Below are 8,031 nucleotides of genomic sequence, written 5' to 3'. Positions count from 1 at the left end.
CAGAAAAGACATAAATTATTCAGACAGAAAAAAGTCTATTGTATTTTGTATCAGTAGATCATTTGTGATCTAATTTCGTTACTTTCACAGTCATTATTATTTACATTGGTTTCCATTGTTTAAACATCTGATGACAAATAGTTTTAGAACAAAATGGAGGTAGAAGATACCGTTCTCATACGGAAACATACATTTTACTTATAAATGAAATACGTATAATAAATCGTTTGTGGGAATAGGTGCATATAACTAATTTATTTATATACTTTTTTCAATAATTCAAAATAAACATTAGGTTGTGAGCAAGTATATACATCATTGTGCAGTATGTGCAGTACATACTGAAAGAACAAAATATTATATTTCTAAAGTTGTGTTTAATAGCGGCTTCCTCTCATCAATGTGGAGCAGGTTTACTGTTTAAATATAAGTATGTATGTAGCTACGATATAATCAGGTTTCATAAATTTTCACTCGTCATTACGCAATTCGCGTACCTGAAAATGATAAAGTTCAATACCATTCGAGAAGCAGAGTTATCGGTTTAAAATGGATTTTTAAGTTAAACTATCACGCAGGAATGGATAATGTGTTCACAAGATCCATAAATAAAATAATCTTGTTATTGTCCATGGACTTTAAATCTGCTTTTATATGAGAAACAAAACAGTCATCAGTTTGTGCTGCTATCCAGTCTGGTATAGAAATCTGCTTTTATATGAGAAACAAAACAGTCATCAGTTTGTGCTGCTATCCAGTTTGGTATAGAAATCTGCTTTTATATGAGAAATAAAACAGTCATCAGTTTGTGCTGCTATCCAGTCTGGTATAGAATACCCCTTGTGCTTGATGTTTACGTAATAAAAGTGAAGTTTAACATATATTTTGAGGACTGAAGATATAGCTTAATATTGGTTGAGATTCGGTATTCTTCAAAACAGTTCTCGAAATATGTTTGGTTTGTTTCAAGTTTCGCGAAAAATTATACGAGGGCTATCTGTCCTACTCGTCTCCACTTTCGTCGCGATAAAGAAGATGGAAGGCTCCACACACCACGAGCTACTCTTTTACCGATGAATACTCGAATTGATCATCTCTGTATATCGTCCCCACGACTGAATCGGTTTGTAATATTGATGGGACGGGGGTTCGAACCCGCGGCCCGCAAATTCCCATAACTACCATGTTAGGCCCCGAAAACATGATTTTAATATCTTTAGAACTCTTTAGCTCAAGAAAGCTGATAGTCAGTGACAGTATTTTAATACATAGAAGAACAATAACAAATAACCGAAATGACAGAACATTCAACACGGTTTTATTTGTTCTATATTGATGTGGCTTTTAAGATGTTTGAATATATTGACGTTTTTTTATCGTTTGTTGGTTTTTTAAAGTAAATATTTGACGTCTAAGTTATAGAACAGCTGCGAATGGCACGTTTTAATGCAGTAGTTGAACCTGAAACTGTTACACCATTCTATGTAGTTCTTATTTTCTTATTTTGATGCTCAGTCAGATTTAACGACTGAACTAGCGCGTGACACAACCCAGACTTACCCAGTAAGTATAGTTTTCGGTTGAAGACAGGTTGCTTTTGTCTTCTGAATTTCGCGCAAAACCACACAAGAATTATTTACGATAGTTGTTTCTAATTTAGCAGTGTAAGACTCTTGAGCTACTCTTGTACCAACGAATAGTGAAAGTGAACGTCACATTATAATGCCACCACTGCTAAAAGGGTGAGTATGTTTGGTATGACGGGGGATTCAAGTCGAGTGCCCTATCCCCTTGGTCATACATGTTGGAAAAACTCAAAAATTTATTCTAAATTAATGGGCCCGGCATGGCCAGGTGGGTTAAGGCGTTCGACTCGTAATCTGAGGATCGCAGGTTCGAATCCCGGTCGCACTAAACATGCTCACCCTTTCAGCCGTAGGGGTGTTATAATGTGACAGTCAATCCCACTATTCGTTGGTAAAAGAGTAAAAGGTGGTGATGTTGCCTTCCTTACACTGCTAAATTAGGGACGGCTAGCGCAGATAGCCCTCGAGTAGCTTTGCGCGAAATTCAAAAAACAGTGTGAGACTAGAGGGAAGGCAGCTAGTCATCATCACCCACCGCCAACTCTTGCGCTAGTCTTTTACCAACGAATAGTGGGATTGATCGATATATTATAACGCCCCCACGGTAGAAAGGGCGAGCATGTTTGGTGCGACGGGATTCGAACACGCGACCCTCGAGTGCCTTAACCACCTGGCCATGAACAGCAGTAATCAGCCATCATGCTAATGTTTCACCTTTCCTTATCTTCTCTCCATTTCCCTGATGTCTTGATGAAACCTTTTCCCCTTGACGGCACCGAGATTTTCCAGGGAAATAATCAACATGTGGCTGCAGGAAATAAACGTTCAAGCTCATGTTACAACCATTCACTCTTTGAATTCATTGGGCATATTATCAACAATACTTTAGTAATTTGGGTCCTTGTTGTTTCCTTAAAAATGTCAATAACATATTTAAAGACAACCCACACTTCTATTTAAACTTGTCATTGTGAACTTATTCATCAGAAATTAATTTCCTAATCATCGTTTCCATTAACATGAGATTCAGAATCAGATGAAACTGTATCAAGAGTCTCCGGTGGAGTAGATAGAGATATGTCAGGTCCATGACCAACAGGTCTTATAGTAGATTGAAGACTTGGATAAGGAATTTCCCTTTTAATTTTGAGTGTTGTAGTCTTGCACGTTACATGAACAAAAGTAGCAGTCACCTCTGTAGTTTCCAGACTAAAGTCAAAGCACTAGAATTCCGAAAGACAAGCACGTTACATGAACAAAAGTAGCTGTCACCTCTGTAGTTTCCAGACTAAAGTCAAAGCACTAGAATTCCGAAAGACAAGCACGTTACATGAACAAAAGTAGCTGTCACCTCTGTAGTTTCCGAACTAAAGTCAAAGCACTAGAATTCCGAAAGACAAGCACGTTACATGAACAAAAGTAGCTGTCACCTCTGTAGTTTCCAGACTAAAGTCAAAGCACTAGAATTCCGAAAGACAAGCACGTTGCATGAACAAAAGTAGCTGTCACCTCTGTAGTTTCCAGACTAAAGTCAAAGCACTAGAATTCCGAAAGACAAGCACGTTGCATGAACAAAAGTAGCTGTCACCTCTGTAGTTTCCGGACTAAAGTCAAAGCACTAGAATTCCGAAAGACAAGCACGTTACATGAACAAAAGTAGCTGTCACCTCTGTAGTTTCCAGACTAAAGTCAAAGCACTAGAATTCAAAGACAAGCACGTTGCATGAACAAAAGTAGCTGTCACCTCTGTAGTTTCCAGACTAAAGTCAAAGCACTAGAATTCCGAAAGACAAGCACGTTACATGAACAAAAGTAGCTGTCACCTCTGTAGTTTCCAGACTAAAGTCAAAGCACTAGAATTCACAAAAGTTACATGAACAAAAGTAGCTGTCACCTCTGTAGTTTCCAGACTAAAGTCAGACTAAAGTCAAAGCACATAGAATAGCTGTCACCTCTGAAAAAGACAAGCACGTTACATGAACAAAAGTAGCTGTCACCTCTGTAGTTTCCAGACTAAAGTCAAAGCACTAGAATTCCGAAAGACAAGCACGTTACATGAACAAAAGTAGCTGTCACCTCTGTAGTTTCCGGACTAAAGTCAAAGCACTAGAATTCCGAAAGACAAGCACGTTACATGAACAAAAGTAGCTGTCACCTCTGTAGTTTCCAGACTAAAGTCAAAGCACTAGAATTCCGAAAGACAAGCACGTTGCATGAACAAAAGTAGCTGTCACCTCTGTAGTTTCCGGACTAAAGTCAAAGCACTATAATTCCGAAAGACAAGCACGTTACATGAACAAAAGTAGCTGTCACCTCTGTAGTTTCCGGACTAAAGTCAAAGCACTAGAATTCCGAAAGACAAGCACGTTACATGAACAAAAGTAGCTGTCACCTCTGTAGTTTCCAGACTAAAGTCAAAGCACTAGAATTCCGAAAGACAAGCACGTTACATGAACAAAAGTAGCTGTCACCTCTGTAGTTTCCGGACTAAAGTCAAAGCACTATAATTCCGAAAGACAAGCACGTTACATGAACAAAAGTAGCTGTCACCTCTGTAGTTTACAAATACCTATTCTTACCTTTAGTCCATTGTCTCCTCGACAAAAAAGAATTCTGAAAGACAAGCACGTTACATGAACAAAAGTAGCAGTCACCTCTGTAGTTTCGGACTAAAGTCAAAGCACTAGAATTCCGAAAGACAAGCGTAGTGCGTGGCCCAAGGTTTATTTTGCTCCTCATGTTGTATTCCAAAATTTGCGTAATTCGCTTTTTCATAAATTCTGCAATGCTTTGCCATTGTTTATTTACAACAAATTTATTAAAAATATAACAGAATATGTTTGGGTCATTCTTACAACTTCTTTTTGCCATAGTAACGAATAAATAATATTGGAAAGGAAACAAATAATGTGAAAATGCATTCACACAAATACAGAGACTGGTTGTTTCTTTAAACTGATGTTATGTTCAAACACACACAAATACAGAGACTGGTTGTTTGTTTAAACTGATGTTATATTCAAACACACACAAATACAGAGACTGGTTGTTTGTTTAAACTGATGTTATATTCAAACACACACAAATACAGAGACTGGTTGTTTGTTTAAACTGATGTTATGTTCAAAACACACACAAATACAGAGACTGGTTGTTTGTTTAAACTGATGTTATGTTCAAACACACACAAATACAGAGACTGGTTGTTTGTTTAAACTGATGTTATATTCAAACACACACAAATACAGAGACTGGTTGTTTGTTTAAACTGATGTTATGTTCAAACACACACAAATACAGAGACTGGTTGTTTGTTTAAACTGATGTTATGTTCAAACACACACAAATACAGAGACTGGTTGTTTGTTTAAACTGATGTTATGTTCAAACACACACAAATACAGAGACTGGTTGTTTGTTTAAACTGATATTATATTCAAACACACACAAATACAGAGACTGGTTGTTTGTTTAAACTGATGTTATGTTCAAACACACACAAATACAGAGACTGGTTGTTTGTTTAAACTGATGTTATGGTCAAGTTTTCATGTTTTAGAATAGTTTTATTTTATTAAGCTTTTAAAACGAAACCAAGAGATGAAAACATTGTAATTATGTTTTCTACGTATTCCTACAGGTAAGTTGTACAAGAACAATGCAAAACAAACAAATATTTCACGCTTATGTTTAGTTTCTTGTCTTTAATGTTTAGAGATTCCTGTATTTTTAGGGATATAGTTCTTCAGGTGTATCATTTCGACAGATAAATAAGCTCGTCAGCTTGATTTTACAGTGTTTTGTGTCTGCATGGTAAAACTAAAAGTTTAATAATTTTTTTACCAAAAACCAGCGATCAAGAAATAATAATCGTCCTTCCTTCCTCTACTAGATGTCACTACAAAATCATCAAGAAAAGAGAAAAATGTGTTTAAACATTTTCCTTACAATGGAATGTGTGGGCTGGTTGATAAGCAAGAAGTCATTGACTCTTTTAATGTTGCTAAGTATAAAAACCTTACTTACCACACTGTGAAGTAGTACAACCTCAAGTAATCCCCTTTACCTAGTACAATGTGAAGTAGTACAACCATCACAGTAGTACTGTCCATCACAGGTATCGAAACCCACTTTCTAGCGTTTTAATTCCGCAAATATACCGTTGCACCACGGGTAGGCATATCAGTTACTGTCATACAATGTAATTAATAACCGTCATCCATGAGTTACTGTCGTATAGTATAAGAACAACAATCCGTCAGTTAACTGTCATATAAGAATAACCATATATTGTCAGCTATTACCATCTGTTATAATAATAAAAATCCGTTAATTAACTGTAATATCATATAAAAATAACCATATATTATTAGGCCCAGCATAGGCAGGTGGTTAGAGCGCTCGACTGAATATCGAGAGTTTAATCCCCGTCACACCAAACATGCTTGCCCATTCAGCCGTGGGACTTTATAATGTGACGATCAATCCCACTATTCGTTGGTAAAAGAGTAACCCAAGAGTTGGTGGTTGGTGGTGATGACTAGCTGCATTCTCTCTAGTCTTAAACTGCTAAATTAGGGACGGCTAGTGCAGAAAGCCCTCGTGTAACTTTGTCCTTAACTTTAAACTGTATACCGAGATAGGCAAAGAGATACATGGATTAAAAATTGACTAACAGATATAGTTTTACCTATTTATTCTTTTGACTTACTATTATTACACTATGTAACAAAATTTTTACTTTTTCTTGTTCCTGGGCATAAAGTGTTATTTCCCAATTGCTTATGCCTAAAGTAAATTAAAAAGACCTATTTTTCTCTTCAAACTTTGCTTTTGTGACCTGGGAGCGTATAACGAAAACATGATGGAAGACTAAATAATAATCAGTGATGTCGAGAAAACCCACTGGTAGAGAAAAATATGTATCGTCAGGTTCACGATGACCGAAGACGGTCGAAACGGTGTTTGCTTTTCTATATAAAATATTTTCTCAACCCAAACGAGTAGTTTTTACATATATATGATGGGAGACTATGTTTGGGGGCTGGTACATGAAAGTGATTTACATTACAATCGCAAATCTCGAAAAACTACTCACTTCTAAACATTTTTGTATAACTTTAGTATAAATACATGTAAATCCTGATTCATAGGTTGTTTTATTCAGACCTTATGCAAATGAAAATGTGCAAATTTGTCCGTTTTCACATAGAAAATAGGTTAATTTCTAAATTTCATTATCCAGCTCACAAAAGCAAAGTTTGAAGGGAATAATGGTCGTTTTCTGTACTTTTATAATATAAGCAATCAAGAAATAACACATACTCTCCAGGAACAATATTTGTGTTACATAGTGTTATCTGTTAATGTTTATGAAAGAGAATTCTGTTTTTTCAACCTTATCTGTTTGGATTGCTAATACATCCTTAAATGAAAAAAGAAACCAATAAAATTGTCATCCATTTCTTGTCATTGGTGAATCGATTTGCCTCATGTTTATCTACAATCCAAACTAAAATTTCCAGTCAAGTTGATTTGTCTTATAAATCAACGAGTGTAGACGACTCTTTGAAGAACTTTATTACAATCCATGAAACTACAGTTCATTGCACTCATGTATCTTGTCACTTGACAGCATCACACGTGTTTCACGCTTTCTTTATATTTCCAGGCAATAAACACGTGGTTTTAGTAATATCAATTTCTCTTCTGTCCATGCATGTTAAGGCTAACAAAACAAGAAAAAACAACTTAGAAATTAAATTTTCTTATGATAATGTTAAAGGGACTTACCCTAAAAAATATGAATTGGATAAAATGTTGAATATAACATTCTCGGGTGCGTAAACACGTAGACTGTTTAGAATGTGGGGTGTAAAACGGCTGTGCTGTTACCCCACCCCTCTACACACACACAGACACATAGTTCTTCATACACCGCCATTTTATTTTTTTATTGTTAGCTTACATGATGTGACACCAAATTTGTTTGATGGATGAGTAATAAACAACTCGTACTTCTGTTGTCATGAGAACGAGTATCGCATTCAATTTTTAAAAAATCTGTATATTAAAAAAATGTTTGCTTGTTTTGTTGAGTTTCGCGCAATGGTACTTGAGGGCTGTCTGTGCTAGCAGTCCTTAATTTACAAGTAATAGATTGAAGCTAGTCAACACCACCTAATGTTAACTCTTAGGCAACTTTAATCGAAGAGTGGGATTTACTATCACTTTATAACGACCCCATTGCTGAAAAGAAAAGTAGGTTTGGTAATATTATTCGAACTCGCAACCCGCTAATTGTGAGTTGAACGCCCTAACCAATAGGACCTTCGCATTCAGAAAACCAAAGCACTGAAACTCACGTTATGTTTTTTCCTACTTCTATTAGCTGAGGGCACCCGTTCAGAAAGTAAATATTGTATGAAGAACACTCTCAGTTAAC

The sequence above is a fragment of the Tachypleus tridentatus genome, chromosome 10 (assembly GCF_004210375.1).
Source record: "Tachypleus tridentatus isolate NWPU-2018 chromosome 10, ASM421037v1, whole genome shotgun sequence".
NCBI classification, from domain to species: domain Eukaryota; kingdom Metazoa; phylum Arthropoda; class Merostomata; order Xiphosura; family Limulidae; genus Tachypleus; species Tachypleus tridentatus.
This window is presented reverse-complemented; position numbering follows the sequence as displayed.